This window comes from Musca autumnalis, unplaced genomic scaffold (genome assembly GCF_047663935.1).
Source record: "Musca autumnalis isolate F117 unplaced genomic scaffold, ASM4766393v1 scaffold_2, whole genome shotgun sequence".
Lineage (NCBI taxonomy): Eukaryota > Metazoa > Arthropoda > Insecta > Diptera > Muscidae > Musca > Musca autumnalis.
In genome coordinates this window covers 211,148,640-211,159,791 of record NW_027411755.1, presented here as the reverse complement: position 1 = coordinate 211,159,791, position 11,152 = coordinate 211,148,640, and positions in this window count along the sequence as shown.

Genomic DNA, 11,152 nt, shown 5'->3' with positions numbered 1-11,152 from the left:
ACAGGCGCACATTATAGTTTATCGCAGAATTTTACAACCACAAAGAATTACCGTTGTCTTTGCTATAGCAAGATTTTTACTATTTCGATGATCTTAGCCTAACTTTTAAGAATATCGGCTAACGTTGTCGCTGATATGTTTCCAAATGAAAACATTAAGAAAAAGTTTACAGTTTTGAAGATATGGTGCGAAATCTATACAAATTATGGAATTTTTAGATATATTATAAAATTTGAGGTAATAAATGTAGTTTTTCCAGTTCAATATTTGTCCAAATATTTTATTCTGACCCTTATCTACAAATTTGCTTCAGAGGTCAGAAGAAGATTTGCATTGGTTTCAGAGATATAGCCTCGAGTTACTTTAAAAAGTCGACATTTAACAATTTCTAGGTGGGGCCATAAAATCCAAGCTGGATCTGACTCAACAAAACGCAACTAGGGCTTTTGTACTTCTATACTTTCAAAAAATCCTCACTTCAAATTGTGTGCACAAGATTACCTTAAAAATGTCGCACAGTGTTATTTACCGGAAGAGATAGAGTCTGATTCCAGGATTATTTTTACTTTTAATATAATGTTAAAAAATAAGCGTTATATTTTTTTCTTGATTTTACGATTAGAAGTTTTTGGACTCGATGACAAACAATTTGATGGACTTAGTTCTATATAGTTTTGACAAATAACAATCGATCCTTATTGAACCCCACTTAATTATTCGCTAATAATAAGCTAATTAATTTTAGAAATAGATCTTATTTTGAGAGACACTCCTCTCGATAGTTACCGCGCCCATAAGCTATTTTAGTTGGTCACCGTAGTATTTAGAGCTTTGTCAGAAAGCATAAACTTGTCCACGAAAAATAGGATTTCGATGTAAACAAGACTACAAAATGTCCAAAGGATTCCCGAGCAGTCTTTAAACTGCAGTTATGTTAGACTTGTATGAGGGACCTGAAGATGTTGTCCAAACATATTCTCTTGGAAGTTGATGTACTTTTGGAAGTAATTTTGCGAGTGAACCGAGATAGTCCAAATTAGGTTCGATTTTAGACCGAATCTGTTAGTCCCTTCGACCATTTTAGTGAAAATTTTTGAACTTTTATGGCGGAGGTACCGAAAGGACTTAAATTTAATTTGGACAAAACATTACGAGATCCATAACTTGGACCAAATCGGTTGATCCGTTCGAGAGTTATCATGAGTTCCAACCTGCCAGACAAACAGAAATACAGACGGACGGTGGTATGTACTTCCATCTTGTCTAAAACGAATATCGTCCATACATATGTATGTGGAGTCTAAAATCATTATTTGATGAGACCTATTTGTATCGTATCCTAGTGTATATAATCTCGTAACCTTAAAGTCTGAAGCTACAAATGACGCACAAAAATTAATTTGTCTTCATTATTTTCTCATACTGTTTAGCAGCAAATTTGTCTGAAATAGAATAACAAAATTTTGGCGATGTCAGTAAAACAAATTTTAATTGGCTTTCAAGATGTAGTCCACGAAGCACCGGACCTTCATACACTTTATCCAATAGACATTTCTTCATATACTTCCATTCCCACAATACTGAACTCGTTTTTTTGTTGTTACACAATGAGTTTTAAGCCTCGAGAGCTCTATTTAGTTCGAATATGACATAAACTTGGAGTATATTCATTATGGAATTCGAATTTGATAGTGGAATGATATGACATGAAGAAGTAATTCAGATTGCATTGGAAGTTTCTCTCAAAAACAGCATACAAACAAAAATTTTTTAAATATTTTCTTACAAAACTTGTTAATGATGTACATTTTCTGTTCAGAAACTTAAGATAATATAAGTTTTAATTTGAAATCTGCACAAACATTTTTATGAGAAAAAAATATAATAACTAGTTACAGTAGCTTAACAAATTTTGTTCGACCAAACCATTTCGGGGGGGGCCCGGGCCCCCTGTGCCCCCCCCCCCCCTGCGTACGTCCCTGTCTGGAAGGTCTACTTTCTATAGAAGACCTATATAGTAGGTCCCCTTTTTATAGAAGATCTACGAACGGTTTTCTTTCAACAGAAGACCCATAGACGATATTCCATTTGTAGAAGACCTATAGAAAACCCATAAAAAGATGTTCTTTTTCTATAGAAGACTTAGAGAAGGGATTCTGTCTTTAGAGACCTAGAGAATGTATCTTATCTATAAACGACTTAAATAAGGCATACTTTATAAAAAATAAAATATAATTTAAAAAAAAAAATAAGTTTCAGTGATGTATTTAGAAATGCACTTAAAACTAGGAAATAATTTGTCGCTTTATTTTCGAGGCTGTCTTGAGCTCTATAGGCGTGGTTATTTTTAAGAATATTTTCTAGGCTATCTTGAACTCTATAGGCGTAGTTATTTTAAAGAATATTTTAGAGGCTATCTTGAGCTCTATAGGCGTAGTTATTTTAAAGAATATTTTAGAGGCTATCTTGAGCTCTATAGGCGTGGTTATTTTTAAGAATATTTTCGAGCCTATCTTGAGCTCTATAGGCGTGGTTATTTTTAAGAATATTTTCGAGCCTATCTTGAGAACTATAGGCGTGGTTATTTTTAAGAATATTTTCGAGGCTATCGTGAGGTCTATAGGCGTGGTTATTTTTAAGAATATTTTCGAGGCTATCGTGAGCTCTATAAGAATATTTTCGAGCCTATCTTGAGCTCTACAGGCGTGGTTATTTTTAAGAATATTTTCGAGCCTATCTTATGCTCTATAGGCGTGGTTATTTTTAAGAATATTTTCGAGCCTATGTTGAGCTCTATAGGCGTGGTTATTTTTAAGAATATTTTCGAGCCTATCTTGAGCTCTATAGGCGTGGTTATTTTTAAGAATATTTTCGAACCTATCTTGAGCTCTATAGGCGTGGTTATTTTTAAGAATATTTTCGAGCCTATCTTGAGCTCTATAGGCGTGGTTATTTTTAAGAATATTTTCGAGCCTATATTGAGCTCTATAGGCGTGGTTATTTTTAAGAATATGTTCGAGGCTATCTTGAGCTGTATAGGCGTGGTTATTTTTAAGAATATGTTCGAGGCTATCGTGAACTCTATAGGCGTGGTTATTTTTAAGAATATGTTCGAGGCTATCTTGAGCTCTATAGGCGTGGTTATTTTTAAGAATATGTTCGAGGCTATCGTGAACTCTATAGGCGTGGTTATTTTTAAGAATATTTTCGAGGCTATCTTGAGCTCTATAGGTGTGGTTATTTTTAAGAATATTTTCGAGTCTATCTTGAGCTCTATAGGCGTGGTTATTTTTAAGATTATTTTCGAGGCTATCTTGAGCTTGAACGTGGTTATTTTTAAAAATATTTTTTTAGCTAAATTCCCACCACTAACTACCCCAAGGTTCTAGAGGTCACATTCAACAGCATGTTCACATCGTCCGCCCATGTCACAGCGATCTACGACAAGCCATGCTGTAGAAATATGTAAGTTCCTCAAGTCCCTAGCAGGTAGCACTTTGGGTGCAGACAAAAAACAGTTGTCGATCACATATAACGCGTTAGGTGGGTCTGTGGTAAGCTATTCGGCGCCATTGTGGTCTGTGAGTATGAGTCATCGAGATGAAAAAATATTCAAACCTGTCAGGCTTCTGAGTCGAGCCATTTTTGGTCAGATTCAAATTTCCAATTTTTTCACGACTCCGACACAAACACCGGTGTCGACTCCGAAAATAAATTCCACCACTCAAAATGTATTAAATATTTACTTTACTAATCAAAATCCAAATTACAGTGATTCCAGTGTGAAATCTTCAAGGTACGTTACCGAAAAATGGATCTATATTGTTCATTTTATTCGCAGATAGAATCCAGAATGCAAAGTGACAGCCACTTCAGTATGAACATGTAGCATGACCCTCCAAAATAACTAAAATAATAACCGACTCCAACTACGACTCCAAAACCCTGGTCAGAATGCCGCAACAGGGTGCCTCCTTTCTTCAGTGAACCATCTACATGAGCCGACAAAGATTCTTCCGGTACGGCATGCTCTCGTTTCAATACTTTCTCAGGGGTTACCCTGAGACCCATACGGCTGATACTGTTCTGCTGATTCACCACAAAAATATTTTCTTTCAAATCCTATCAATAAAAATATTTTTTCGTTCAGCATACATAAATGGAACAATATTGGCATTTATGTTATGACATATGCATCTCTTCCCTTTAAAATTTATCTATGCAGGACAAGCCCTTTGTATCAACACGAAGGTGAGTGAGTATAACCAACTACATAATAAACAAACTCATTCAAAAATATTGAAAAGGACACGTAGTGTCCTTTTGGGGAACGAAATTGTCTTCTACTTTCTTTATTCAATTATTTGCTCACAAAATGAAAATAATTTGATTGTTATTTTGTACGAATGAATGTAGTCTATACTTCGAATTATAAATGGTAACCAACAACAACAGGATACAATAACCATAGACAGACCAACTATAACATATCGAATATGTGAATAAACAAATATTATTGTACTCTTCAAAGCAACCTGGGAGCTGGGTAAGAGACCTTATGTGGATATTTTGCAATTGATATCAATTTGTATATCAGGCTGTTCAAGTATGAAATTAAAATCTCATTGTAAGAGAATTCCAAAATATTGTTATTCATTGTTACTCATAATCAATAGAGAATTTGAAATATACATAATTAGTTCATGAATTATTATGGAATATAGGGAAAAGTATTGCAGTACCCCATGATATAATTATTAGAGGGTAAAACTACAACAAAAGCAAGGGAATAAAAAGTAAATGGAAAATTGTTGTTGTTTGTACAGTTAGTGTCAGTTAAATAATTGTAATAAATTATTTATATACTTATATTTATTATATAAATAATTTTGGTGATGTAGTGGATGAAAGATACCATAACAAGATAAGATAACATGGCAAAGCCCAGGATTTATCTTGGTCCCTCTCTCATCTCAAGTGACGTCCCCGCGGTGTCACCTGGGGGGAGCTGGTTTTAGCACCCGTTAAAGGTAGCGAGCTAACATATACCACTCATTTACCCATAAGGCCGCTGCACATACGGCGCGTTGCGTTACAACAATCACATGAAAACTTCAAGAACAAACTTGCCATCACTTACACATTTTTCATGTGGTAGTTGTTTTCAACGCGCAACGCGTTACACAACGGACCGTATTTATTTGGCCCCTTTATAGGGCCATGGACCGACGTTCAACGGACCGTATGTGCCGCTGCCTTAAGAACGTTAAAAACTTGGGTTTGGGCGTCGCACAATGGTGCATCAGTGAACAAAAATCGAAAAATTTGTTGTCGATTTTTTATAATTTTATAGTTTTATTTTATTGAAAACACTTCAAGTAGGATAATCGTGAAAGAATTTTGTCGATATATGGTGTTACTACTCGTATAAAGTTATAGCTCCTTAAACATAGACAAATTTTCGTAGGTAGCCTATATTGAAATTTATATAAACAAGTAAAAAAGGATCAGTCGGCTTTGTCGACAGAGATATACCCTCAGCCTATGTGAATTGAAACACTTTTTTTCAAAAAAACATGTATGTATACATATTTAAGGGGGTTTCAAAATGTTGGCGTATGAACCGACAAAAATATGGATTTGGATATAAGCTCAAAAGTTTTGCTGCGAAGGTATCTAAAGGAATGGACCGACATAGTCCATTTTGGAAGTGGGTCTTATATTGGGTGTCATTCCCCTCGATAGATGTCGCGACCAGCTGTCGTTTCAGTTTGTCACCATATAATTCAGAGGTTTTGGACCATTATATCAGGAAGCATGTACTTGCCTACGAAAAACATAATATCGCTCTAAACAGGACCACAAGGTAAAAATTTTCAAGTGATCCTCGAACAGACCCTCAATCGGGTTGCTCTCTTTATGAGATATCGCGCTTAACATTTTAGCATTTTTTTTTTTTTTTGAATTTTTGTACAACCACTACCTTCGAATTTCAATTTCATCTAATATTCGAAGAAATGTTACGATATGCAAAGTGTGAACCAACTCGAGAGTTGTCGTGCTCTCCAGCCACTATATATGATGCAATAGAGGCTTTTTACACCTTTCGGGATGTTTTCTCAAGAAGTAGGGACGTGGGAAACTTTTACCGCCGTAATTGAGGCAGCGAATGGAAGTTGCTTCAGCAAGAATCAAAGTGATTCCAAAGCAGACCTTAAAGTGAAGTTATCCAAAATTGTGTGTGGGAGGTAACCGAAGGAGTGGACAAATATAGTCCATATTCGAACCTGATATTTATTTGGTAGATATATTAGGATGTGTAAAGTATCGACCAAATCGGTCACAACCGAATAATTATGGGTCGAACAACGAATAGAGAACGAACGACGTACCGTGGAAAAGGCACATAAAAAAGCTCGAATCTGAAATAATTTTGCCGATGCACAGTGGTCCCACTCGTATGCAAAGGAGTGCCAAATATAGTTCTAATCGAGCTACCGCCTCCGAATTTTAAACATATTTTTATAACGAGTCCAAAAGAGAGAAAACAAATTTTAATGGATGTAGGTCCACATTTGGGTGTAGCCCCCATATAAAGGTACCGCCCGATTTTTTTTTTTTATTTTGACGATTTTAGCCAAATTTTCCAACCGATTTGACTGAAATTTTGCATGTTCAGTATAGGTCCACGTTGAGGTATAGCTCCCATATAAACGTCCGCTCGATATTCTGTATTTTGACGATTTTACAGGCGTGGTATAGCGGGAATAACTTACAGGTTGGCAGATGGGGGCAGTTGAATTTTTTGATCATAAACGAGAGACTTTCCCCTGTATTTAAAAAAATACGAACTTGCCCTTACGGGGCCTACATAATGGTCTGTTCCAGTACTGCAAACATCTAATAATTTTTACTATTTTTTCCGATAACATAAAGGAAAAAATGTTATCGTAGTAAAAAATAATAGTAGCAGACCATTAGTAAAACTCAACATAAATTTATAGTAATGATATAAATGGCCTGTTCCCGTACTTTAAAAAGTGGTAAAAGTTGTAAAAGTCGTAAACGATTTTCATATAAATGTTGTGTACGGGAACGCAAAATGTGTAAAAATGGTAAAAATTTTAAAAACTTTTTAGTTCTGGAACAGAGCTAAAAATAGGACAAAAAGGCATTTACAAAGAATTTATTTTTAAGGATGTTAGAAAACGAATTATTTTTTTTTTTTTTTTTTTTTTTTTTGTAAAAATATTGTCAATGCCATCAACTATAAGCTTCATTTTGGAAATTGAACATTAACCTCTTATTTTTTTTATAATTGCACTCATAAGCTACGAATGCTTTGCGGGTCTATTTTGCGTTTTTAAAGCACCACATACAAATCTCAACTTCTTCGACTTAACTTGACCGCTGTAAATTGGCAAAAATTATACTGGAAATTCAAAATTTTATTTGTTTACAGAATATTTATTTCAATCGCAATCAAATTTGTCGGCATAAATTTTTCGATTTTTGTCCACGGGTGGAACCACAGTGCGATGGGTAATGTCACTATTTTGATAGGAGTTATATGTATGATAAATTAAACCTGATTACAACTTTTGAGTTGGGAATTAAGGAGTAGCCATTGGCCTTAAACAGTTTATATTGTCACGATAATGGTTCTATATTAATTAAGTTGGCATGTGTTTTCGGACATTTCACGTCAAATAAATCGAGATAGAAAGCTGCATAAACATGACTATAGTTTCTATTATTTTTTTTTCAAATTTAAACCAACTATGTGGCAACTCCAGACAGGTTGTTAAAGAGGGAATATTAAAAACAAAAGAACCATTATATACAGTGACTACATCCAAATCAGAACAAATTTTTGTTTAAATCGGTAAAATTGAACAGGTACCTTAGTCCCAATTTACATTGGGCGAGTTTACTTGCGGCAATTGTCATTTTGTAGGAGAGAGAGGTGAGGCATATGGTAACCCTTTGCCTCTCAGCACCCTCTCTCACCTACAAACTGACAATTGCCGCAAGTAAACTCGCCCAATGTAAATTGGGACTTAGAAAACATCAGAAATTAAAATTAAAGACTATTAAATTAAAATTGACTGAGTTGTAGCAAAATCGGAGAATGATATATAGGGACTATATCAAAATCTGAACCGATTTTTGTAAAAATCAATAAAACTGATTAACGACCTAAGAAAACATGGCATATTAAATTTGAAGGATATTCAATTGAAATTCAAAATCGGGAAAATATATAAATTCAAATCTGATCTGATTTATGTCAAATTCGGTAGAACATATTAGGGGACTTACAAAGTATCAGATACTTAATTTGAAGGTTATTCTCCTAAAATTGACCGAGTAATAGGTATATCGGGAAAATATATATTAGGGTAATGATTTTTTTTAACATTTTTTATCAAAAATGATTTCCTGTAGTGAGAATGAATGAACTTTTGCCTATTAATGCCTAAAATAACATTCATTCGACTTTATTATAAACTAAAAAAAAATTAAAACAAGTGGGAAAAGGCTATAGTCGGTACGGGGCCGACTATGTGATACCCTACACCACTACTACTACTTCTACTTTCATAGTCAGGCTTTTCTTTTGGAAAGTCCCCAACCAAAGCTGTGATATTCGTCATTATATGTAATTAAAATCGCAAAAATGAAAAGTTGGGTTCTATTAGCGACTATTGCGATATCTTCGATATCTCCCACAGCCTATGTTACATCGTTGTAAATGTGATATTTTCTACTTTCCTTGCCAGGTTCTGCTTTTTATATACCCCTTACAGATGCTGAGATATTTTCTTTGGAACAAAGAAAATTGTTTGCTGAACTAAATTGTTTGCTCATTCCGATCCCTAAATATTATCCGACCATCACCGAAATCAATAGGCTTCTTCCTCTTTGAGACCCCCATTAACCCTCAACATTTCGTGACGAACTGATCAAAATTGCGACCTGTAGCATGATTTCCAAAAAATGGATTAATAGAATGTATTACTGACTATTGCGATATCTCCGTTATTTGGTCACCTACGCCGACCTAGTTTGCATCATTGTAAAGATGGAAGCTTCAGGCTTTGTTTTGGAAAGTCCCCAACCAAAGCTGTGATATTCGTCATTATAATTAAAATCGCAAAAATGAAAATTTGGGTTTTATTTGCGACTATATTATTTGTATCACCTACGAGAACCTACTTTACATCATTAGAAAGGTGATATTTTCTACTTCCATTGTCAGGTTTTGCTTTTGATATTTCCCATACAGAAGCTGAGATATTCGCTTTGGAAAAAAAGTTGTCTTTTATAGGTTTCTTCCCCTTCGGGACCCCTTATCAACGTTCAAAATTTCGTGACGATCCGATCAAAATTGCGATCTGTAGCGTGATTACAAGGTTTAGATGGACAGACGGACGGACGGACACACATAGCCAGATCGACTCAGCTCGTCGAGACATTCATTTTGGTATATACATATAAGTATGGGTCTACGACCATTATTTCGATGCGTTACAAACTTTTTGGCCAAAACCAACTTGTAATACCCTCTCCTGAAAAAATTTTGGAACGATCCTATTATTCAATATTTTATTTGACAATTAATTTTCAATAACAACAATGTTGTTTTTGTTAATTTGTTAGTTGTAATTCATGCATATACCTTATATAAATTTGCCTTGGTCGGCTTTCACGGAATCTATCTCCTTTTGTGTTTTGATGACAAAAAAACATTATTTGTTTACAATAATACAAAACTTTTTTAATGGGACTGAAGTCGGTGTGTGATATCTGGATATGTACTTTAAAGAAGAAAAGGCGTTATGTTCGGGACGAACTGTTTATATCCTCTACCACATTAAAACACAGTATACATATCTCTATTCGACATATTCACGAATGCAATCAGTGTATTCGAACGTGGATATATATTTTAACCACTTTCTGCGTGGAGATTCTCCCAACGAAAGGATTTCCAAAAACCATATTACAGATGATATTCTTAAAAAGTATGCTAATAGCTTACAGAAAATGTTTCAAAAGCGAAAACATGGAGCTATATTATAGCTCTGTTCCTTTACGTGCAAGAATCTTCAAGTTTTACCACTTTTTACTCGAAAAGCGTTCCTTCACTTCAGACACAATGCAATTCATATGGGAGCAGTTTCCAACTTTTACTACTTTTGCCGGTTTTACTATTTTCAAAAGTAAAGGAACAGACCATATGGCTACATCACACAATATGCTTTTTCACATGTATGACATCAGCTGGGGCTCAATTCTGTTTCTATGAAAATGTGAAATGAAAACTTGCATGGTATAAGTAAAGAGGTAGATTTAAATGAAAAAAATCTATAGAACCCTTGTTTTTCTTGAATTCCTAAAACTTCAAAATAAAAGCAACAAGTGGGTTTGTTTACAATGCATTTTTTGAGCATTTTATAAAAAACGCGAAAAATGAATGAAGAGTTAAGTTTTCTCCACATAATCGAGTTGTGAATATGATAAACCGATTGTTTCAATGCAAATCTCACCAATTTCTTCCATACAAATGGTTTAAAAACAATTTCAATAATCATTGAATTCGATTGTTTTTAAAATTGTTTGGCATATTATTCAAACACCACACATACATACACAGTTTGTTTATATTGTTTTGAAGTTTTAGGCATACTCGAATGAAAAAATTTAAATTGACATAAAGCTTTGGCTAACCTTTCTTATTAAACCATGAAAACTTGTATAAAGGAGAAAAGTGTCAAATGAAAAAAATTATAAAGGAAACATTTTTCATTTCAAATTTCCATAAAACAAGAATCCAGCCCCTGGTCTGTCATGGCACAATTACCCAGGTAGTGGCATCGTAAAATTTTGAATATGTTATGTCAAAACTTCCTTTATGTTGTTGGGGAAATTATAACAAAAATATTTTTTTATAAAGGGATTTGACTTTTCATATTCGATCAGCTGGTGTGATACCACTACCTGGTAGTTCTGCGTAAAAATATATGTGTAATATTAATTTGAAAGATTTTTTAGTTATTGCTTCAATTCTGTTGGAAAATTTGGCTAAAAACTTTTGCATGGTGACTGTACCGAATGTGGTCTGATATGGTTCATTTTCAATTCATCC